The sequence below is a fragment of the Anoplolepis gracilipes genome, unplaced genomic scaffold (assembly GCF_047496725.1).
Source record: "Anoplolepis gracilipes unplaced genomic scaffold, ASM4749672v1 Contig18, whole genome shotgun sequence".
Taxonomy (NCBI): Eukaryota; Metazoa; Arthropoda; class Insecta; order Hymenoptera; family Formicidae; genus Anoplolepis; species Anoplolepis gracilipes.
Window position 1 is genome coordinate 1,615,683 of NW_027328669.1, and position 25,955 is coordinate 1,641,637.

At 31.7% G+C, this 25,955-nt stretch overlaps 2 long non-coding RNA genes across 8 annotated transcripts in view; both read left to right on the plus strand.

Moving 5' to 3' along the window:
- The window catches only part of LOC140675804 (uncharacterized), a 59,620-nt gene that overhangs the window by 28,852 nt on the left and 4,813 nt on the right, over positions 1-25,955 (plus strand). For 4 of the 7 annotated variants that reach the window (XR_012048470.1, XR_012048469.1, XR_012048472.1 and 1 more), the window contains exons 2-3: positions 3,271-3,742; positions 4,298-4,528. This is a non-coding gene — a long non-coding RNA (uncharacterized lncRNA). Of the gene's footprint in view, positions 1-3,270; positions 3,743-4,297; positions 8,840-25,955 lie in introns of those variants that run through there. The other 3 variants (XR_012048473.1, XR_012048468.1, XR_012048467.1) reach the window with 3 other exon arrangements.
- On the plus strand, positions 24,065-25,234 carry LOC140675805 (uncharacterized). Its single transcript, XR_012048474.1, has 2 exons — positions 24,065-24,549; positions 24,637-25,234. It is a non-coding gene; the product is annotated as an uncharacterized lncRNA (long non-coding RNA).

Genomic DNA, 25,955 nt, shown 5'->3' on the forward strand with positions numbered 1-25,955 from the left:
CGAGCATTTGGTGGTGGTTCCATCATGATATGGGGTAGAATATCGACGCATGGACGCACAAATTTTGTCACCTTACCACCTCCTGGAATGACGCTATGTGGAGGAAATTTTACGTCTTCACGTCATTCCAATGCGTCGTGAAATGAGGCGCAATTTTATCTTAATGCATGATAATGCTCGCCCACATACTACCAGACGTGTCCGCGACTTTCTCGAGGAAAATAACATTGAGGTGTTATCGCATCCAACAATGAGCCCGGATTTAAATCCCATCGAATATGTGTGGGATATGATGGGAAGAAGGCTGCAAAATTTTGAGAGACCGCCAACTACTCTTCAACAACTGGAGTTAACACTACAACGCATATGGCACGAAATTCCTTCAAGATGCAATAAGATCCTGTATCAATATGCACGTCTTCAGGAAGTTATTTAAAGACGAGGCAGGAATACACATTATTAAGTGCAATAACATACACATTTCTTCCGTGCAATATGTCTCATTTCTTCCGTCCAACACACACACACACACACACACACACGCACACGCACACGCACGCGCGCACACACACACGCGCACGCGCACGCACACACACACACACACACACGCACACATACACACACGCGATGCACAAAATCCGATCAGCAACCTCCTCGTGGTGTGCATCGTGTAACGCTAATGCTGGCGGTAACAGGCATAAACAGACTAAAATGCATGGGTAACTTTGACATGTCATAACTCCGCCAAAAAAAATCGTAGACTTCAATTTTTTTGAAATTTGTGCGGAGAAGTTTATATTCTACGGTAATTTTTATAACGTTTGCGAGAAAAATTCATTGCACTTCGTGGAGCGCGTCAAAATATGCAAACTTTTTAAAATAAATCACTTTTAAGGAGATGGCAGGAGGAAGTCAAAATATGACAAATTCTCTTTAAAGTAGAGACTTCAAACTTTAAAATAGAAAAAAATTTTTTCTGATACGACCATTTTTCGCGGAGTTATGATTATTTAAAGTTGAGTGAAATTTTGATAAAAATTTTTGTTGCGCTAATTTTGTTGCTCAGTGTATATATATTTATGACCAAACTCTTAGCGATAATCAGATGTAATCTATACCATGAATAAATTTATGTAATATTAAGAAAATTCAATTCTCTCTGTGATTTCTAACCCCTCTATCGGTTGAAAGATCGCACGTGGTCCTATCCCGTGTAAAAGGGATTAATTTACTTTACCAAAAGGACCGTTCGAACGAATGTCCGAAATAATAAGTAATAGCGATATTCATTATCGTTGACCTGCCTTTTGGGTCTGATAATTCGTTTGACTCGAGATTTACATCCTGATCCGTACGGTTTCGAGACCTGGCTATTAAGTCTTTCTTTCTAACTCATTTTTTCCCGAGTTTGGACGTAACATCTTGCTATTAACATTATGTCATTTTCATACGCTAAACTCCATATCTTTTCTCTACTTATTATTAAATCTCTCGATGTTCTTTTTGCAACACATCTTCTATATCGGCTACATATATTGCAAACAAAGTTAAGATATATTACTTATAGAAGGACCTTGTCTTACATCTGCATTTGTCCAAAATTCTTTTATTTGTCCGAAAGTTCCATCTATAATATTAAAACGGTATTAATTGTTTCTTTATTCTCTTATTGTCTATTAATTCTTTCTTTATTGCTCCATAATTTCTTTCTGTTTATTATTATATATATAGAAAGCCGCCGTATTTTAAGTTGAAAAATGCGTAAACTTTTCCTCCATGTTGACTTATCTCTTTTTCTAGGATGTATTTTAATATATGTATAGATATTATTCATCATGCTTCGATTTTTTCTAAATCTTGCTTTCATATTTGGTAATATCTTACCTTTTTTTATTCCATGTCTTACAATTAGTTTTTTCTCAATTATCATTGCGTAGATTTTATAAGCTGTGTTGATAAATGTTATATCTCGGTTATTTGAAATCTTGTCTCTTTTTTTTGTAGATTGATACAATTACTCCTCTGATCCAGCTCTTTGGGAAATCTTCCCCTCTCCAAAATCACTGTATAATTTCAAGTATTACTTTATTTGTACTATAAAACCAGGCTTTGTTTATTTTATCCTTTCTTGTTGCTTCCTTTCTATTTAATTTCTTTATCTGCTTTTTCAACTCCATTAGGGTAATATCTTCCCTCATTAGAGTAATATCTTGCCTGTTATTTGTTCTCTTTCTTCTGGTGTCGCTCTTTTCTCTTTCTCTTGAAGAAATATCATAAAATGTCGTCTTTGTTCTTCTTCCATGATCCGTCTTAAACAACTGGTTCTTTCTCCATTTATCTTTGAGTTTCTTTATTTCTTTTCTCGTACTTCTTAACCCTCTTTTATGTCACTCATAAATTCTTTAATTTTATTTATATCTTTTTCTGTCATCTTTCTGTCTTCTTCTACACTTTCCTTTAACTTGTTTTGTTTCTGTCTTTGAAGTTATTTCCTTTCTTATAAGTGACTTTTCTTGATTTTTCAAAATTTCAAGAATTCCTTTTCTGTTTGCAGTCTTTCCTTTTCTTTTTTTTTCTTATTAATAAACGACTTGACTGTTTCAAAATTTCCTATTCTTTGTCCTTATAGTTATAGATGTTCTAAAATTATCCTCCTTCTTCTTTGCTTTTTTTTCTTCTCTTTCGTTTTCGCTCGCATTATTCATTTATCAATTTCTGAATTATCGATTTCATCGATTATCTATATATGTCATTTATTAGTATACTATCTTATTGATCATACTTTAGAAAAAAGACAGAATAGTCGAAAAAGAAAATAAATTACATAGATCTCGTTTCCTCGTTTATTTTTCTTTGATTTGTACAGATGTCGTATCGGTAAATACATTCTTATCTCTAATATATATATATATATATATTAACGATAACAATTGAAAACGAAAGAGAAGAAGGAAGAAAGCAAAGAAGGAAGAGAGATAATTTTAGAACATCTATAACTATAAGAACAGAGAATAAAAAATCTTGAAATATACTATATACATGAGTAGTTTGAACAGTTTCCAACTTGACTAAAACACACGACTTTTCGTAATATAAATAAATAAATAAAATTTATTTTTTAACATAATCTTTCTTGATATACTTACTCCAACATTTTTCTAGACATTTCGTATTTTTAGTAAAAAAACTTTTGTCCAAATTAGAAAAATAATCATTCATAGCATTTTGTATTCGCTGAAAATTTCTTCGCGCCATTTTTTTCAAATTTAGGAACGAGAAGAAGTCGCACAGGGCCAAATCCGAAGAATACGGTAGATGTAGAGTTAATTCGTACCTCAATAATTTTACTATTGCGATTGCGGACATGTGAGCCATTGCGTTGTTCTGATAAAACAGAACTTTTTTCTTGGCCAATGCAGGCGTTTTTCTTGAGTTCGTCATCCAAACATTGTAGTAAGTCAATTAATAATGATCCCCGTTTATTGTTTTTCCTTTCTCTAAGTCAATAAGGATTATCCTGCGAAAATTTTAAAAGACTGTTGTTATCATCTTTCCAGCCAAAAGAATTATTTTGGCTTTCTTTGGAGTCGGTCCCTTGAAGTTCACTATTTTGATTGTTTTTAACTTATAGTCAGACGAATAATGGTGAACCCAAATTTTACAACAGTTGCAAAGCAATTTTTTTGCTGAATTTAGTCAATGCTTACGCAACAAAGAGCCATGCTAGCTAATAATTTTACAGGTAAGTTGTAAACTGATTGGCTATCACGTCCTTCTTATTCATAACGTATTAACGCATCCTATGTGTGAAAGCCTATCAGACATTGAAAACTAGATTAAAGATAGAAAATTTGATGAAATTTGATTGAGATTGAAATTAGGATAAAGAAATTTTAGTTTCTTTTGTTATGATGAAATTTTATTCTTTAATATATTCAATTTTTAATGCGTAGTTTGATATTACGCATTATTATTCGCAGTTGATTCTTAGTTGTCCAGGAAATAAAATTGTAGGATTTAAAATTATAAGCTATATTAAAGATTTCATAATAGAGAGGTGTATTCCTAATTTCAATATCAAGTTACAATATCAAAATCAAGAATTAATATTTTGCAAATCTAGAAATATGTTTATATTCTTAATGCTTTCTTAGCCAAAGCGTATAAAAATGTGTATAAAATTCGAATTTTATTTCTCGTTCCTGTAAAATTGCGATTTTGGGTTTACGCGCCTCTCTTATGAAATCCTTAATTAGTTTATAATTACTAATGTTTTTACTTTTTTATATTTTTATAGAAAACAAAAACTAAACAATCAATAATTAAAAAAGCTATGGACAAATTTGAAGCAAAGCCTAAGAAAATATCGATTAAGGAAAAACAGGCACGTATGATGATTGATGGAAGTCTAGAAAGTCATCAAACTATTGTGGAGCCTCATGTGATTGCTAATCAAGCTCTACATTTGATGAAACTGCATTAATTCAGTTCTCTTTAAACATGTCTGACAATGAGTCTTATTTAAATGGTAAGTAACGGTTGACTATTTGAGTTGAGATGAACAGTTATATTTCTCTTTTTCTATTTCGACGGTCATTTAATCAACAAGAATTCAATATCTTAGATTTATAACTTTTATTTGAATTTTTGTACAAGTCAATTTATAAATGTCAGGATGAACGTGCTAAACATAAAAAAAATTATTTTTTATTAAGTGCTTCTACAATATAAACAAAAAGTATACTATCAGGGATTTTATAGTAAATTGCTCTAAAAAAGTTTTAAACGAAATTACACAGAAGAATGGTTTTGAGACTTTTAAATTTTATTTATTAGACTCCTCTCCTCTTTGGTATTGTGTCATAATTCCTACATATTGTGTTAGATATTTTAAATTTTATTTATTTCTCAAATAAAAGAGTAAAGATCAATAAACATAAATAAGAAAATAAAAATTTTATTTATTTTTTTATTTATATTTTAAAGTATTTTTGCAAATGATTGCAATTTTGAACTAATTTCGGTAACATTAAAGGTAATATCTTGAATAAAACATACTTCAATATAGTTCATGTGCTCAAGCTTGTTTCCTTTTTATAATATGTATTTAAATTATTAATATACATATTTTTTTATATTGACAGTAATAAAACAAGTCTTCTCTACAAAATTGTGTTTTATTTATTTTGTTCGGCCTACTTTGAAAGTAATAGCTGTTTACTATCAACACAACGTTAATGGTTATATTAATTACAATCATTACACTTTCTTTGTTATTATTAAAATTTATGATAGTTTTAAAAGCATCTCGTTTGCCCATGTTGCCATTAATTGCAACCTCAATGACATTCACAGCGACCGGTATTTAAACCATCAGCAACGATTGATCAATCAGAGAATCCTATTTTAAATTGACTAATTAGAGATGTGAGAAATTAGGTGCCACTCTTGTTATTTTCTTTTACTTTTAATTTATATTCTAAAATTCTTAATTTGATTTTATTAATTTATATGTTTATTATTTATTTCTATAAAAAAAATTAATTATAATAAAATTGGAGCCTCTGTATACACAAAACAAATTAGATAATAGACAAATAAAAGACAAACACAGGAAATTATGGCAATATACCAAATAAATACTCAGGTTTTATTAATAATCACTCAAAAAAATATTTTGTTAATGTAGATAGATTTCTAGATGTTTCAATTAAAATTTATTGTTACTTTGTATCTGATAGAATATTGTTTGTCACATATAGAATTTATAACCACAATATTGTACTAATACCTCTAGGAAATTTAGATCCCATTGCTAAATATTGATCACAAATATAATTGTCCTTAACAATAGGCCTTAAGCGGTTAGACCACCTTGGAGCCTCAAATTTTAAAGCATTTTTAAGAATTTTTTTAAAGAAAACTATACTGTACAAGCAAAAATTCTTTTTTGGTGTTTATTATGAGTATATTGAAGAATATAAAAAATATTTTTTAAAGTATTTAATATAAAAATTAAGCGCTTGATGATCTTTTTGTACGTGGTTTTGAGCAACATGCAAAACGGCGGGCACGATTACTCAGCACTCGTTAGTCGTAGAACAAAAAAACAGAAATATTTATTTTCTACATATTCAAAACTAGGGATGTACGTAGCCGTTTTGAGAAATATGCATTTTTGTTAAAATGGCAACGATTTGAAAACAAGTCATTTTTGGCCTCAAAAATTTGAATGAAATAAAGCGATAGCGGCGAGAATTTTTAAGATATCACAAAAATCCTACGTACAGTCCTAGATAATGTTGAAATAAAGATCTGGGTAAAAATTCAAGTCGATCGAATAAAAATTGGCGAAGTTATGCTGCCCGCCGTTTTGAAAAATGCTATTTCGAGAAAAACGCGTTTAAAGTTTTTCGTAACAATTTTTGACGCTGAGAGTCGTTTGGCGTCTGTTCGTTCTATAACTGATCTCGTGTATAAAATAACGGTTAAAATTTTAGCAGAGCCATGTACAGATACAAAAAAAATTCATAAGAATAAGTGTCCCTTTGCAGGTAACAGGCTCTTTCAATAAGCCACTTACACGACGTAGCGCAACACGGTGACGCGCTTCACTATACTTACTCGAAACATCATTTTCCTTTGTGATTTCGAAGTCGGGTCTAATATATATCATTTTTAAGACTATCAGGAATATTTTAAGCAAAAAAAATTCGATTTTTTGAAAGTGTTAAGGTGGTCTAACCTCTTAAAGATAGACACCATAGAAAAATTTTCTGTCTAAATTACACTAATAGTACAGATATAAATTCTGTCTCTGTCATTTAAATTGATTAAGTACAAAACATAAGAAAAGTATTTGCTAATTATTTATCTGTTTCAGTTAATTTTTTACACCTAGAAAATTTTTGTTAAAGTTGCAAGATTATTTTTTTGAGTGGTTAAAAAGTATTTAATTCAACGTTTTTGTCCATCTTTGTCATCTTTGGACTATCTTCAACAACTATTAAACAGAGAAAAAAAGAAAATCTATCATACAAAGGATTTAAATAATAATATAAAGTAAAATAAAATTGAATATGTGCATTGTAAATTCCAATAGTTAAAAAATGCATGTACATACAAAATGCAACAAGTCTCTCGGTTTCGGTTAGAGACTAAAACGACAAAGCACATTTAAATATACTCCACGATATAATACCATAATAATGTTAATATGCATGGCTAAACATAGATGGAACAAATCACAATTAAATGATCGAAAATTCAATGCGACGTAAAAGAAGACTCATCACAAATGTACAATACAGCCGCGGAAAATGAACGCAAGCAATCAGCACACAATTTGCGAATAAAATGACCGAAAAAACATTATTTATGGGTTGTCAAGGTCAAGTTATAAATGTTCAGATTAACTTATTTGCAGATTAACTTATATACAGATTATACTTCACGAATCATTTTCATTTTTATTTCATATGATAAGGAATATATTTTTGTAATACGTACTTTGAATTTCGTGGCACTCTCTTTTGGTTCCTGAGTTACGTGATTTTGAATTATTATAAAAATAATATTTTTAAAAAAAGAAATTTAGTCTCAATGACTTTAACCTTGACATATGTTTTCAATATTTTTATCATAAAAGGTCAGAAATTACTTTATTAAACTTACATTTTTAAAAATATTTTTATTTGTAACTAAATGTGTACATAATAAATGTACGTATTTTATAATAAGTAATTAGAAGCAATATATAATATTAAAAGTAAAATAAAAGTATAAAAACTTAATTATTCATTTACATGAAAATTTTCTTCAAATAAAAACAAAATATCTTTTATAGCGTTTCTTTTTGCTTCTCCTGCAGCTTGAGATTTAATATCATCATCTCTTTCTGGTTGCTAAGTGATATTTTCATTCTGAATGTAGTCCTTGTTACTAATGAAATCATTCCTTCTTGAATACAAAGTAAAAGAATGCATTTGCTGATTTTTTTTTATTTTATGCATATCTTCTAATTTTAAAGTTGACGAAAATGACCTTTTAAAATATCAAAGATATTTTCAGTTTTTATCCTGGTTGCTCAAATTTTTTTATTATAATTTCTTTGTTTACAATTTAAATTTATTGTTTCCCTTGTTGTGCCTCCGGGAGAGGGCACAGGATTATTCGGGATCGTGTAGGGATGGCCGGGGATGCGTCAGGCGGTGGCCTCCTTTTATTTTAATGATTTTTATTTTTTGCTTATTTCCTTTATTCTATTATAATAAATGACAGTCTAAATAAAATCAATGGTGTGATATTTTGTCACTGCTCCCTGCGAACGTTATTTTACTCGCGCGTACTGTCGGGTAAAGTAAGAGAGCGGTATCTCTCGCATACACTGTCGTACAGGTAGTCTGATACGCGTCGACTTATCTCCAGCGCGCGTATATCTCTTAGTTATTCTCGATCTATTTAATAACTGCCCGTGACGATTATTACTCGTTAGGATCTAATCAACGACTGCCCGTCGCTTCATCGCGGCGGGTGCTGTTCTTCCCTCCGAACTGCATGATTTTTCGGAGGGGATCCCTTAGCAACATGACCAAATATGGTTATGTTGCTGAATTCGCGGGTTCGCGTTTTAGTGCAGGCGAGGAAGTTCAAAGTCGAATTTCCTCGCTTGTACTTTTTGCAATTCGACGACACCTTTCCGGTGCGTCTCCGAGAACGCTTTCCGGTCTCGTGTTCGCGCTCGGTCTCGGGCGCGCATGGCTTGCTGCGTCAGCGGCTCGCGCGATTATCGCTTCGGTCGCGATGCATTCCCGCATCATTATAATTATATATATATATATATATAATTAATAAATGAATATATATATATATATATATATATATATTCATTTATTAATTATATAACCTTTTCTGGGGCTATAACACCCTATATGGTACTCGTATGAGCTCTCACGGAAAAGATACTCAAGTCGAGTGATATTTCGAACACTCGAATTGGGTGTCTCTTTCTTTCATAAGGGAAAAAGAATATGAAAGAAAGAGACACTCAATTCAAGTATTCAAAATAACACTCGACTTGAGTATCTTTTCCGTGAGGGAGTAACCATGATCTAAAAGCATATGCCCTGTCACCAAGAATATATTTTTTCCCGTAAATAAATGGCAATTTTTCGGTAAAACTCCAGTTTAGGGGAGGATGCTCCAATGACCTTAACCTTGATATATGTTGTCAAGGTCATCACCCTGAGTAACCTTCAAAAGGTTTTCGTCGTCGCTCGTTATTTGTTAAAAAGATATTGTTACGTTCAGTTTAACTCAAAGGAAGGAAGAGTCAATGTGGAGCGTGACCTACTTACCTTGAAACTCGAGATCCTGATAAGAGTCTCGAGGTCGAATGAACGTACGAACCATAAACTAAGTCAATAATCATTTGAATCGTTATTACTTATTTAATTTGGTTGTTCATTCGATAGTCCCTTTTTAGTAATTTAATTTCTTTTACACGGGATGAGACCTTGTGTGATTTCGGAATGAGGAAATAATATGAAGGAAATTATTTATTTGAATAAACAATTGATTTATTAATTTAGAATTTTAATATCCATTTATTTATAATTTGATTCAAAATTTAAATAAAAAAAATGATTTTGAAATTAAAATAATATATAAAGAAGACAGTTAATAAAAATAACAAATTCAATTAAAATTAATTAATAATAATTATAATTAAATATGAATGTATATGTATGGATGTGTGATTACAATAATTGAAAGGTCATCAATCAGAAATTTGGAAAGGAAATATCGGGTTGATTTCTGATTGAAAATTTACAATAATAAATTAAGGATGATTTATTTAAAGGAAAATTTTTTTAAAAGGAATACTAATATGATTCCAAAAATATAATGGTAGAAGGAGGGAACTTTTTCCAAAGGGCTTGGATGGGAATAGCGAGTGGAAAACGGTGGAAGAAACCATGGGATAATTGTTTCAGAAGGACTAATCGAAAGAATATTAAAGAATTCTTGATGATCTACAGGACCGGGACCTACTCGAAAATCTCCTTCAGGAATTAATTCTTTAATTATAGGGAATTGAGATAAGAAATAATTTAAAAGGGTTTCTTTAGATGTTTCTTTTGATTTAGGATTTGGTTGAGGAGAAAAATTAGATTGATGGGTTTCAAATTCTGAAGATTGATCTTTAGATTCTTTTTCTAAATTAAGGAATTCTTTTTGAAAATTATTTGGTTAATTATCAATATGGGATGAATTTTGAGAATAAAGAGAAGAAGGAAGTGAATCATCTAAAATTATTATTGAAGGAGTAGGAGAAGGAGACCTAATAGAAGATTGTGAAATAAAAGAAGGAGAGGGTGATCTAAATGAAGATTCTGGAGAATAGTCAGAAAGGGGATGGGGAGAAAGTGTTTGAGAGGAAGATTTAGAATTTATCAAAGGAGAGAGAGAAGGTGAGGATGGGGAATTTGATTGAGATGAATTTGAAGGAGGGGAAATTTGTTGTATATGTTCGTGTATTAATTCTTCTAATCTAAATAGCGTAATTTGTGGTAAATATTATGTTAGATTAATATTATTATTGTTTATTCTAAAATTAGGATCGACGGCCGCCCTCGCCAAGACCTTTCTTGCCCATTTATTCCGACGGTTTCTAATTCTTTTGGCCCATTTTTGGCACCTTTTTGGACTCCACTAAGAAATCCAGTAATTTGTTAGTTTAAAAAAATAATAAAGGAGAAACAGTTTCTTGAAAAAAAAAGTATTGTTAAAAATTAAATGGAATAAACAAAATTGAGTTTTGATTTAACATAAAAAAAAGTTATATGAAACTATAAATAAAAAAAATTATTTAAATTAAATAATGGAATCTATTGTGAATCCAATCGGTACGATTGTGGATCCTCACATAAAGTGTGAATCGAACGCAAATCACACCTCTCTTCTCTTAATAGAAATTAAAAGAGAGGAACTAAATTAATTAAATAGGAGGATTGAAATAAAATAAAAATGGAAACTATTGTGAATCCAATCGGTAGTGACTGTGGATCCTCACATAAAGCGTGAATCAAACGCAAATCACACCTCTCTTCTTTCAATAGTTATTAAAGGAAAAGAACTAATATTAATTAAATAGGAGGATTGAAAATAAATCAAAATGAAAACTATTGTGAATCCAATCGGTAGTGACTGTGGATCCTCACATAAAGTGTGAATCAAACGCAAATCACACCTCTCTTCTCTCAATAGCAATAATAGGGAATGGTAAAATTTAAAAAGATATATAATAAAAAAAATAAATTAATATGAAAATGATTTATTATAAAAATAATTCATTAATTATATTTAAAAATGTTTGAATTTAAAACTGTTTCTCTTTTTATGATTATTATTTAATATTTAATTTTAATGTTAATAAAATAAAAATCGACTTACTACTTTCTGGATTTAATTATTGCGTCTCTTTAATATCAAGGATGATCTTCCTTCAAATTCGTTGAAAATTTTTTGATTGGATTGAATTATCACTTTCACAATACAATCTATAATCTTAAATATGATTTTAATTGTCAGTTTTTGTAAAGGTCTTGTTAGGGTAACAGTTTCCCGTCGATTCACTGATTCTCAAGGGGTTCTCTCTAGGTACCTGTTTTGGAGGAGGTTTGGTATTTTTCTTATCTGCTTATTTTCAATCGATATCAAGCAAAGGTGATCTATCAGGCGAATACTTTAGGTATCCGATACAATTGATTTCCGTTCGTTGTCTTCTAATTACCGTCTGGTTGCTATTTTTAACTTTTATATTATTGATTTATTAAATCTCGCCTGTCAGATTCCTTTGGTTTTAAGTTTCAATAATCGATTTTTGAAAGAAAAGAATCGTGGAGTCCACTGGATGTAACAATATAAATAAAAATAGTTTCATAAATAGGACATAATTTTTTCACATTATGTATGTTTGATGAAGCGTATTTTTAGCAAACGCATAGTAGAAAAACAAGAATGTGTTGCTGCATGTCTGAGTGTCGTGGGGAAAGCAATCTCAATAGCGCTTAAGATAGACATCCCAGAAAAACTGGATTTGCTCGAGAAATTAAGTGACGGAGGTAGGCTTCTCGCATCGATTCACAGAGAGGAGTCGCTTTCTAGGAAGAATATTATTCTGGCCAATTTAAATGCATCAATGAAGGCCACGCTTTCAAACACGGCGGTCGACGAATGGTTATTCGAGGGTGATTTAGAAGAAAAGATAAACATCACAAAGAACCTTGAAAAAACATCAAAGGTTCTAAAATCCCCGACAAAACCCTTGCAACAGAACAATTCGCAGAAGAATCCAAAAAACTTAAAGGTCCCGCCTTGACAACCAACTTACAAGAGTCGAACGACAACGCCAGGCGAGCAACGCAAAATATCCTCCAGCAGCTCGGATGTGAGGAAAACATCTCAGGGAGCCGACTCATCAATACAAAAAGCGTCACTAGACTCATCAAAAAATGTAGATAAAGCTAGGTTTTTTCTTTAGGGAATGGTCTAGAGTAATCAATGATCCGTTGATCCAGAAATGGATTCAGGGATACAAGATTCCCTTCACATCATCACCAAGTCAGGTAAATTGTCCGATCGAACGCACCTGGTCCGACCATGAAAAGTCGTTGATTGATGAACAAATTAATAAATTAATTGTTAAAGGAGCATTGGAAAAATGCTCTCCGTCAGAGGATCAATTTCTGTCAAACATTTTTCTAGTTCCTAAGCCGGATGGAGCATATAGATTAATTTTGAACCTTATAAATCTAAATAAGTTTATTATAGCGGAGCATTTCAAGATCGAAGATTGGAAAGTCGCAAAAAGGCTAATCAGTTCCTATGACTACATGGTAACGCTAGATTTAAAAGATGCATATTATCTTGTACCCATCGCGGAATAGGATAGAAAATTCCTAAGGTTTATATATAGAGAAGAATTGTTTGAATTCACTCATTTGCCTTTTAGGTTGAACGTAGCACCGTATGTTTTTACAAAACTTTTAAAACCGGTAGCAGCATTTTTGAGAAAACACAGGTTTGCTTCGGTCTTTTATCTAGATGATATTTTAATTATTGGACGTTTATACAAGAAGTGCGTTAATAATATTCGAGAAACATCCACATTGTTGCAAGAATTAGGTTTCATAATTAACGAAAAAAAGAGTCTCACAGTTCTCTCCCAGCGGTGCAAATACTTAGGATTAATCTTTGATTCAAAAAAGATGAATATAGAGCTACCAAAAGAAAAAATACGTCGAATGGTAGAATTACTGGAAAAATTGAATAAAATATCACGTTGCACAATAAAAGAATTCGCAGCTTTTGTAGGAACATTATTTTCTCGATGTCCGGCTCTAAAATGCGGGATGATTCACGTGAGACGTTTCGAAAAGGAGAGATCCCGGGAACTGGAAATCAAATCAGAATTTTGATGCAACAATGACCATCTCAGCTGACTTAGATGAAGAATTCGCATGATGGAAAAGAAATATTCATTTCGCAAACGCACCAATGCTCGAGCCTGATTACCAGTTAACAATTTTTTCTGATGCATCCCGTACGGAATAGGGTGTTTTTTGTGAAGGCCGTAGTCATAGGTACTGGAAGGCTGAAGATTTAGATTTACACATAAATTTACTAGAACTGATGGCGGCGTTCTTTGGTCTGAAATGCTTCGCATCTAACGAAAAACGTTGTAATATCATGTTTAGTATGGACAACACAACGACAATCACATACATCAATCGGATGAGGGACAGTCGTTTCAATCTCTTTCGCCAGAAAAATTTGACAGTGGTGTGAGAAGAGAGAGATTTGTATTATGGCATCATTTATCCCTTCCAGCGAAAACGTCGAGGCAGATTTTGAGTCACGGAGATTACAACCAGAAACAGAGTTCGAGATTTCCGATAACGCCCTCCAAAAAATTGTAAAAATTTTTGGTCAACCGCAAATTGATTTATTTGCTTCAAGGACAAATACCAAATGTCATCGATACGTATCTTGGCAGAGAGATCCCGATTCTATCGCCGTCGACGCCTTTACACTGGAATGGAAACAGTGATTCTTTTATGCTTTCCTTCCTGTTTCCATAATTTTAAGAGTATTAGGAAAAATTGAAAATGAAGGAGCAAAAGGCATAGTAGTCGTACCATACTGGGAAACCCAGCCATGGTTTCCTCTGTTTTTGCCTTTACTAGACGATGAGCCCATAATTTTTCAGCAGAATAAAGATTTGATACAATCTTCTTACAGAGAGGCACACCCATTGTGGCATCATCTTTCATTGGTGGCTGGTAGATTATCCGGGAAGCCTTCATCCGAAAAGAAGTTCCACTGAAATCGGTGGATATCTTAATAGAATCCTTGTCAGAGTCATTGCTTCAACAATACGACTCCGGTCTCAAGAAATGGTGGAATTTCTGCAATAAAGAAAAAATTGACCCGTTTTCTGGTTCTTCAAATGACATATTGTTATTTCTGAACGGAAGAGTTCAAGAAGAATGCATCATTGAGTTCATTAAACTGTTATAGGTCAGCAATTTCCTTAATTGTAGAATCGGAATTAGGGAAAAACGAAAAAATCCAGCGATTCTTTAAGGGTGTAGCCAAATTAAGACCAGCTGTTTCCAGATATGACTTGACTTGGAATTCACAAATTGTGTTAAAAAATTTATCGAATTGGTACTCGAATGAAAACTTAAATCTAGAATACTTGACACAAAAACTAGTAACCTTGTTGGCTCTAGTTACAGGACACCGTATGCAGACTTTGGCATTAATTGATATAAGAAACATTTACCGAACGGATGAAAATTCGTTGGAGATAAAAATTCCGGACACAATAAAAACATCCGGTCCAAATAAAAAACAACCATTACTAAGGTTACCATTTTTTATTCGGGACAAATCTGTCTGTGCAGCCACAGTATTCTTATCGTATTTAAAATAGACCAAAGAAATACGGAGATCAGTTAAAAAATTATTCATATCGTTTAAAAGGCCATATAAAGCATTAAGCACACAGACACTTAGTCGGTGGATAAAGAAGGTTTTGTCAAAAAGTGGTATAGATGTCAATATTTTTTCGGCATATAGCACACGTCATGCATCGACGTCGGCAGCAAAACGTCAAGGAGTCAATATATTGACCTAATACGAAAGACAGCTGGTTGGTCTAAAAGTTCTGAAACCTTTGCGCGATTTTACGTTGCGTTACTTCAGAGAATGTCCAATTTGCGGAAGCAGTATTAGAAAACGATATATATACATAAATTATAAGTTGTATAGATAACAGTTGACAAAAAAAAATTCTTTGGTTTTTGTTCGTTCTCTCTTTAATGATCTGGTTGCCGTAACTAGCTTTAAACAACTATATCTTTGATCTCGAGGAAGAGGCGCGAAATATAATTTTGAGATTGAACGAACTTACCTAAAGCCTTGTGGTCACGATACTAGAACTCGGTCCGAGTTCTCGATCCGAGAAATATTTAGCCAATCAACTTGCAGTTTTTATCGAAAAGCGGTAATCTTATTGGCTATTCGTTTCTCGGATCGAGAACTCGAACTAAGTTTTAAGGCCACTTGCAGCAAACTTCGATTAGCTTAATCATTGATTAAACTATATCTTTGTCTCTTTTAGATAAGTTCAAAAGAAAGAAAGAAACATATAAGTTAATCGGTGATTAAAGTTAATCAATGTTGGTGCAAGTGGCCCTTAGTATTGTGACCACAAGGCTTAAGTGAAGTTCAATTATAATTGTATGAAACGCCTCTTCCAAAGAGATCAGTTCCTCCCTCTCTTCTATCTCGAGAGAGATACCCTGTTCCTAAGTTACGGCAGAGCTTTGAAAAATGAATTGCGACCACGCATGGGGCGCCGAGATGGCGTCATATAAGGAAATTTTTTCCCTAGTTTTGAAGACTTGTGGCGACACTGGGGCAAGTGGGGAGTACTACATCTTTGATCTCTTTGAAAGAGGCGTCTCATAGAATTATGATTGAACCTCACTTAGGTAAGTTTGTTCAATCTCAAAATTTTATATGATCATATATAATACTATTTAAAAAATTGCTCGATGTGATCTTATGTTTATATAATTATATTCGGATATATCTGTTTTTCTATATAAATAGATCTGATTATATAATGATTATATAAAGATAAGATAATATTGTGCAAAATTTTAAATATTATTATACCTATGTGATCATGTACAAAATACATATTATAAGTTAGAGATTAAAGTCGCTAGTATTTAATTGTAAACAACGCGTTAATTAAAACGACCTGACTAGCCAAAATCATTCAATTGATTCACACGACGTTTCGACCATATGGTTATGGTCCTTTTCAAGTGTAACTATAAAGAAAATATATAACGGATCAAATATTATATGGATACAATTTATACCGAATTAAACGCAAACAATACAATATAATGTCGTTAAAAAACTAGTCTATTCACACGTAAATTAAGAAAGAGGAGAAATAATCCAATGGGACATGTTTAAAAGTAGAACTTAATTATGGAACAATTAAATATGTCACTTAGTTAAAATCAACGCTTATTAAATTTGAGATAAACACAAACAACGAGACACGTCATGTCAACATGAGTTTTTAAACGAAACTGTCAATGTTTAGAAAGAAAAACAGTTCAAACGATCTTTATAATTTTGTCATAAATATTATTTAAATTTTCGGTATCTCTTTGTAGGTTAATCGTGGAGTTAAATTTCTTGATGAAAAACATTTTGGCTATTTTTATTTCCTTAATAAATTTTTCATCATATAAAATAACCGGCTTGTCCCACTCAAAATCATGTCCAAATTCAACTCTGTGCTTGCTAACGACTGATTGATTGGTAGGATGTAATTTTATATTGCTAAGATGTTCTTTAATACGTGTGCGTACATGTCGTTTTGTTTGGCCTATGTAGAGCGCATCGCAATCCTTACACTGTAATTTATAAACAACATCGGTTCTATTGTCAGTATGTAATCTGTCTTTACCACGCTTAATCAATGTATTAAGTTTATTAGTTATAGTCATAACGACGTTCAAACCAGCGTCACAATACGACGCAAACAAAAGCTGAATTCATTGACATAAGGAATTGAAATAAAAAGGCTGTTTTGTTGTAATTCCTTCCCCCGGGGGTCAAAATCTAAATTGTCGTGATTTTTAAAAAAATTAATCCTCTTTTTAATGTGTCGTCCAATAAGTTTGTCAGGGAAACAATTATTACGCAGCGTTTCATAAACGGTACTTAAATTCTCATTGTGGAATCTAGTATCAGAGAGCAGTAAAGCATGATCAACAAGACTATAAATTGTATTAATTTTATATTTCATGGGGTGATTCGAGTAAAAGTTGATATATCTTCCCGACCAAGTGGGTTTTCTGTACCAATTAGTTATGAGTCTATTGTCCACACGTAAAACAGTAGTATTTAAAAAGCTAATGGATTTATTTTGTTCAATTTCAAACGTAAATTTTAAACGAGGGTAGAAATTATTAAAGGTATCTAACATCTCATCTATGCATATGCGTGGGATTATTGCAAATATGTCGTCAACATATCTATAGTAAATTGGGACTTTAAAACTTAACAAACTTAAACAATGAGACTCTAAATCATTCATGACAATGTCCGCTAGTATCGGAGATAAAGGAAAGTCCATAGGGCTTCCGAAAATTTGCTCGTAAAACTGTCCATTAAAACTAAAACTTGTCGAATCTAAAATCAATTCAACTACATGTATAAATTGAGAAAGGCTAAAGCTAGTAGCAGAACTGATGTTATTCCAGCGTTTTTTAATGGCGCTCAGAACTAATTCTTTGGGGACATTAGTAAATAACGAACTAACATCCAATGATATTATTACTTGACCACTCTCAATAATACCGTCCTTGATCTTTTTGGAAAAAGACCATCCGTCGTTTATATGTGAAGCTGGCTTTATAATTGACCTAAAACCATTTTACTCGAATCACCCCATGAAATATAAAATTAATACGATTTATAGTCTTGTTGATCATGCTTTACTGCTCTCTGATACTAGATTCCACAATGAGAATTTAAGTACCGTTTATGAAACGCTGCGTAATAATTGTTTCCCTGACAAACTTATTGGACGACACATTAAAAAGAGGATTAATTTTTTTAAAAATCGCGACAATTTAGATTTTGACCCCCGGGGGAAGGAATTACAACAAAACAGCCTTTTTATTTCAATTCCTTATGTCAATGAATTCAGCTTTTGTTTGCGTCGTATTGTGACGCTGGTTTGAACGTCGTTATGACTATAACTAATAAACTTAATACATTGATTAAGCGTGGTAAAGACAGATTACATACTGACAATAGAACCGATGTTGTTTATAAATTACAGTGTAAGGATTGCGATGCGCTCTACATAGGCCAAACAAAACGACATGTACGCACACGTATTAAAGAACATCTTAACAATATAAAATTACATCCTACCAATCAATCAGTCGTTAGCAAGCACAGAGTTGAATTTGGACATGATTTTGAGTGGGACAAGCCGGTTATTTTATATGATGAAAAATTTATTAAGGAAATAGAAATAGCCGAAATGTTTTTCATCAAGAAATTTAACTCCACGATTAACCTACAAAGAGATACCGAAAATTTAAATAATATTTATGACAAAATTATAAAGGTCGTTTGAACTGTTTTTCTTTCTAAACATTGACAGTTTCGTTTAAAAACTCATGTTGACATGACGTGTCTCGTTGTTTGTGTTTATCTCAAATTTAATAACCGTTGATTTTAACTAAGTGACATATTTAACTGTTCCATAATTAAGTTCTACTTTTAAACATGTCCCATTGGATTATTTCTTCTCTTTCTTAATTTACGTGTGAATAGACTAGTTTTTTAACGACATTATATTGTATTGTTTGCGTTTAATTCGGTATAAATTGTATCCATATAATTTTTGATCCGTTATATATTTTCTTTATAGTTACACTTGAAAAGGACCATAACCATATGGTCGAAACGTCGTGTGAATCAATTGAATGATTTTGGCTAGTCAGGTCGTTTTAATTAATCCGTTGTTTAAAATACATATGTTGTCAGATCTTTTCATATCTAATTATATTTTCATATCTTAATTAATTTTAAAATATGTATATCTGACTATATTATATCTATTTTTCTCCGGATATATAATATCTAAACAAAGTTTTAAGTTTTTTCAAGATATCCCTTCTTTTATATATGAAATTGTTTATATAAATTAATATAGGTATTGTAAATAAATAACCCTCTATTCATAAAATTATACTTTACTAATTTTCCACATTTATCACAAAAATTGACTCACTAAAGATTTAATCTAATTCTATTTAAAAATATATAATTATATCTAATTATGTATGTACATATTGGAGTTATAGTTGATTTGTTTATCGCTATGTAACGCATTATTCGTTATTTATACCCGTATTACAGATTTGTTATGAACAAATATAAAGGAACTTAGAAAATGAGACTAATAAGATTGTAACTACTTCTGTCAGTTTAATTTCTGATACAATTCCCATTTAGAAGATATAAATATATTAAAGTAATTTTTAAAAAATCGGACAGGTCAATTTGATTATACATATATAAACACATTATATAATCACATAATACATATATATATAATGAGTTTGATTATGTCATATTTGATTACATATAATCACATTTGTTTATATAAGATCATATCGCGTCAATTTTTGACTATAATTATATAATTAGCCAATTAGATATGATCATATATAATTACATAAGTCCATTTTTTCTTAAGTAAGTTAAACTTAATTACAATTTTTCGGAAAATGTCATCTTTAATATTAAAATAATAATGATTAAGTTAAAATATAACTCATAAAGAATGTCTCTTACAAATTGAAAAAATGTAGAGTTTTCTAATAAAAAATTATTCAAAACGTAATATTGAGCGCACACCCGGCCGTCTAGCATGCGACGAGTAGCAGCAACTTGTTTGAAATGATTATTATACTCACAATCAGAGTTATAAATAGTATACTAATTCTCGACGTTTATATAATTTTATAAATCATATTTATTCAATTTTATCAAATTATTTAATTTCGTTTAAAGAGATATTTATATTATGTGTTACATTTTATGAATTATTCATTTTCAGTATCTTTTTTTATTTTCAATTTTTTAATGTTTTAATTCATTATCGTTAAATTGCATATATTCTGTTTGACTGGATCTTTTTTTATCTGAAAATTTTTTGAATTTTCAAAAGCAAAAATATTTCAATTCTGATACATGTTTTTTTCTAATTTTTTTAAGAATAATATAATTTGTTCTCTATCGTTTTCGCAATTTATTTATATCTTTTTTCCAGTTTTTGTTTTACATAATGGTGTATTCTTATTAAAAATGTGTGTTATAGTATTGCAGCTATTATGTAAAAAGTAATCCTAGATAAGCGAGTTTACAAAAAGTTTCTGATGATTATATTTTAATTATACAACTTTTTGATTGAGCAAACCAAAATTTTAAAAATATTGATTTTTTTTTAATTTAAAAAAGAAATATATCCTATTAAACTAAAATTGGAAAAGAGATGAAATTATGAAAATTGTATCAGGAACACAATCATACTATTCTGTAAAAGTATTAGAAAAAACAATTATTAGAATTAAAAATATTTTCTGCTTCTAAACATTGAAGAATATTTTTACAAATAAAGAAAAGATATATTCAAGCAGAAAATACATAATTTACAAAAAAAAAATTAAAACATAAAAAAATTGAAAATAAAAAAAGATATTGAAAATGGATAATTCATATAACATAATATAAAAAAATCTTTTTAAACAAAATTAATTAATTTGAAATAAATATAATTGTAATAAATATGGTTTATAAAATTGTATCAATATCTAGAATTGATATATATTTATAACTCTGACAAAAAACTATTATAAACAGGCTGGCTTTAGTTAACCAGTCTTGCGCTAGACGGCCATGCGTTCTCAACATTACATTTTCAATAATTTTTTTACTAGAAAACTATACATTTCTCCAATTTGAAATTTGCAAGAGATGTTTTTCATGAATTGTATTTAATTTAATAACTTTTATTTTGATTTTAAAGGTGACAAGTTCTGAAAAATTGCAATAAGTTGAGTACAGTTCCGAAAACGACTTACCTCCGATTTCGATGAAATTTGGTGAAAACCTTCCTTTTTAATAAAAATGAAATCTCTTAAAAGGATTTTAGGCGACTATTACGAGAAGATCATTTTTTATGATAAAATATCAGAACAAATAAGAAAATATCAGTTTGTTTATTAACATTAAATTGAAGGTTTTCTCCAAGTTTCACATGGGTTTGCAACATTCCACGCGAAGCAAGGTTCAACCTGAACCTATGTGTCTAGTTTCTTGGTAATGGAGCCCCCCGCAAGGGGGCGGAACCCACTGTGTCTTCGCATGTACTTTGTAAGACAAAGCGAGGTTCCACATGGGTTTGCAACTTTCCAAGCAAAACGAGGTTCAAACCGTGGAAGAGATGTATTAGAGCCACTGTATAATTACGAAAAATTTTTAGTATTTAATTGTGAAAAATGATGTTTTTGTACTAGTCGCCTAAAATCCTTTTAAGAAATTTCATTTTTATTGAAATTGAAAGTTTTCACCAAGTTTCATCCAAATCGGAGATAAGTCGTTTTCGGAACTTTATCCGCGGTGAGTTATTTTATTTCTTCGATTAGCCTAATCGGAAGAGATCGTTTGGTAATATGATCAAATATGGTCAGGTCATCCAATTCATGGCGGCGATGCCCGGATGTAAGCAAAGGAAGTTTAAAAATGTCTCGCTTGTATCTTTTCGTAATTCGGCGATATTGAGAGCGTTTTCCACGCTCTCGCAATACTTTTGCTTCCGTAGCTTATTATGTAAAACGTTTTGCGCAGTCAATGTTCTTACAGCTTTGTGTCTTTTTTATTAGTTATTAGTTTTATTTAAAAGTCTTATAAATTATTATTTTTAACTTTATTTCTTTTCTATATGTCCTATGTCAGTGTTGTCCAGAAGTGGCATATGATGATAGTTTCATTAACACCCCGCAACTCTATGCAAACAATTCTATCTAACTCCTTTTCCGCCTAGGTTCTATCATGTGATCGATTTTAAGCTTTTCGACACTCAAAAATTATTAAGAAAAACAAATATCTTACCTCCTATGCGCCAAATTAAGTCTCTGTGACAACTTCTGCATTTGTCCTTGTTGTTATGGATGTTTCTGCAATAACTTCATCTGTGTTGATCTCTATTTTTGTTATGGAAAGACGAAAAATATCTGAAAAAGTGTCGTCCTCTAAACGATTCTGCATTTTTGTTTTTGTAACTTTCATTGACGAAGAAATCGTAATTTTAATGTCTCATTTAATTTAAAAAGTTTTGCACATAGAACTCCTTGATAAATAATACAATGTAAAATCGGACAAGTTACACTATGCTTTCTTAGTAGATCAACAAATCCTTTTTCACGACCAATAATCATTACTGATGCACCATCTGTCACAATGTAAGAACAATAACTTTTTAATAAACCATGAGCGCTGGCTAAAACCTTCAGAACCTTACTCAGGGTCATGACCTTGATAATATATGTCAAGGTCATTGACATCGGGAGGTGATCCGTTATTCTGTATAATTTCCGATCTTTTTTTAAACTCAAGTATATTTCCACATATAATACACTCTGCGTGTCCCACTATATTTTCAACGTGTAAAAAATCGTACTCCCACACTTTTTGGAAACGTCGAGACATTTTTTAATTACTGTGTTTACAATAACGTTAACATTAATTGCCAGAAAGAATTATAGCAAACGTGATGAGATTCAATTGTTTATAAAAAACGGCAACACAAAAACGAAAAATTCTTTATAAGTATTATTAAATCTTATTTAATCTTTCTATGCTTTACATATTTGTAAATATAAATGTATATAGTAAACTGAAAATTTGCAAAAGCTTATATCATTTAAATTAAAATTACAAGGAAGAGCCAAACAGCTGTTGTTGCGCATGTAAGTCTATATTCAATATTCAATAAATACATAAATTACTACACAAACCACGTTTTTTTCCGCAACTTTGGAATCGTCCTTAGTGGTATGCAGTACACAAAAATATTAATCTAATTAAATAACGAGGTCGGTCGAGAGTCTGTGAAAAGAGTTTAAAAAATAATGTTATGTAAATAAAACTGTTAAAATATAAATAAGTAACTAAAATTTACATCCGCGAGAAGATCACAAATGCTCCCTGCATTGCTAATTGCTACGATAATTGTAATCAGAGAGACCATCTCACTCAACTAGGTCCTTGCAACCAAAGAATTATCCGGTGCACTCTTTGAGCCAGTTGATAATTCTATATAGAACGTGTTTGAATGTATATTTGAAGCGATAATTATAGGCTATACAATGAAAAGAACCAGTAAGAACTGGTAAGGGGCACGCAGTGTAAGAATAACAAAACATTAAATAAAATTAGATAAAAATAAAACGAATTAATATATGTCAAAGTTATTAATGAAAAAAATTATATAAATAATGTCAAGTTAGAATAGTATGTAAAATAGTGTTACGTCCTGTCGGCTCCACGTTTTTCCTCCCACGAAATGAACAATAATCGTCCGATCGGTCATAAAAAACGAGTCGCGCAATAAAAAAGAACCGTTATTATCAAATAATGTTTAGACCTACTAAAAACGATATCTAAACAAATACCGGAAGGGATCAATAACGAAATCCTCTAAACAACGAAACAGACAAACAGTCTGCATAATCCTAAGAAAGAAACAAATAACGCCGCTACGCACTATTGGCTCCACGTCTTTACCTCCTATAAAGATAAAGCAATAATTGCCCGACCAGTCATAAGAGGGCCGCGGAACGAAAAAATGTTTTAAACATTGAAATCGATGTTTAAAGAAATGACCGAAAAGGATCGAAAGCGAGATACCCTAATAAATAATGGATAGAAACAGCTGGATAATCCCAGGAGATAACCAAATGAAGAATCTCCAAATTTCCTGAAAGGCCGTACAGAGCCCACCAACCAGCAACAATCAAAAATAAGGAGGAGAAGGATCTCACCGACAGCTTTTTACACGTCAAAATCTCAAAAATACTCCCGCCCAAATTGTTAACACGCCCTCAAGATTTAATATAAAAAGGGAAGACTCGCGCATTACGAACACCAAAAATTTAAAATCAGTCGACAGTACAGCATCAGATTCATTCGGCACAGATTTTTCGGTCGTTCGCTGACTCAAGCAATTCGTTTTACACTACGGGAGTTCCGTTTACGTCTTAAAACCTATTAGAGTCAGTGCTCAACAAGACCACCCGCCGAGTAAGACCACAACTGGAGCCACAACTACACCAGCAGCTAAAACGCAACCAATCTGCCTAAATAGTAAGTTTAATTTCCTTCTCTTTTGTTTTTTTCTCTTTCTCTTATCGTCTCCTTTCCCCTTTATTCAACCTTGTTCTTTATTTAAAGTGCCTAAAATCGCGCCGACCCGCCGATTCTCGCGAGCAAATCGAGACAATAGATCGGACGATACGACCGAGAACGAAACCAACAGTTTAGATTCCCCCTTTTCTTCTTCGCAGTATTCGCGCTGTTCCACGCCGTTAAAAACCCTTTTCCCATCTACCCATAGTTATCCTGAAATAGATTTTCCTTCCCCATCGTATTCCCCCGTACCCCATTCACCTTCAGTCATCGATATATCCGATGACTCACCGCCGTCGTCTCCTCCAACATTTTCCGATTCCTCGTCCGTAATCCTCTCGGATAATTCATCGGGAACCACACGATAGAATTACCCGACTCCTCTTTGGAATACTCTTCAGCAGACTCTGACACCTCTGCGCTTCCCTCCTTAGAATCAAAACTTACATCCATATGCGATTCCGCTCTTCTCAGCATTATAGATAGCGTCTTCGAAGACATCGACATCGCGCCGTAACACGCATAACACCGTTCACAAATCTTTATTATTATTAATTTTTTTTTCTCTTCATAAATTGTAACAAATACCAACCAGGATAGAATCTTTAGAATCGCACTCCTTCCCCCTTTTTCTGGTTGATGACCTCCGTACTTTTGTAACACCCGCGATCCACACACACAAACACACACACACTCATACAAATAATTTTAAAGATATTAATAAGATTATATGTAAAATGGTAAGAATTAATTGAATAAATGTTAATCTAAAAATTAAAATGATCGGTAAACTTATTTAACTCCCTCACTCCCTCCACGCAAAAGATCACACAAGGTCCCGTCCCGCGTAAAAGAGATTCGATTCTCTTACCAAAAAGGGACCACCGAGAGCGTTCGCATAACAGAGTAATATCGACACCCGTCGTTTACCTGTTTGCTAACCTGCAGCTCGCTCGACCGAGTCACTCGTCGATAAGACTTTTGACATCGGAACAGTTCTTGTTACGCCCTTCCTCTGACTCATCCTCTCTACGGGCCTGGACGTAACAATAGTATGTCCAAAATAAATGTTCAAGAAAATGTTAAGAAATAAATAAAAAGTACTGTGTCCAAGTTGAACGTAAAAAATAGTAATAATATTAGTATCAAAGTTAAAAAATAAAAAGTTAGTCGAAGTTCACATGAGATAAATCAAATTTAAGAAAATTAATAGCACTTTGTTAAAATTATACTGTTAGCAAAAAAGACAGTTATAACAAAGACAAACCAGATAATTAAATAAATTAAATGCAAATGCAACAAATAAAAGTAATTAAATTTTATTTGAGAGAATTATTTATATCACATCTTATAAATAAATCCAA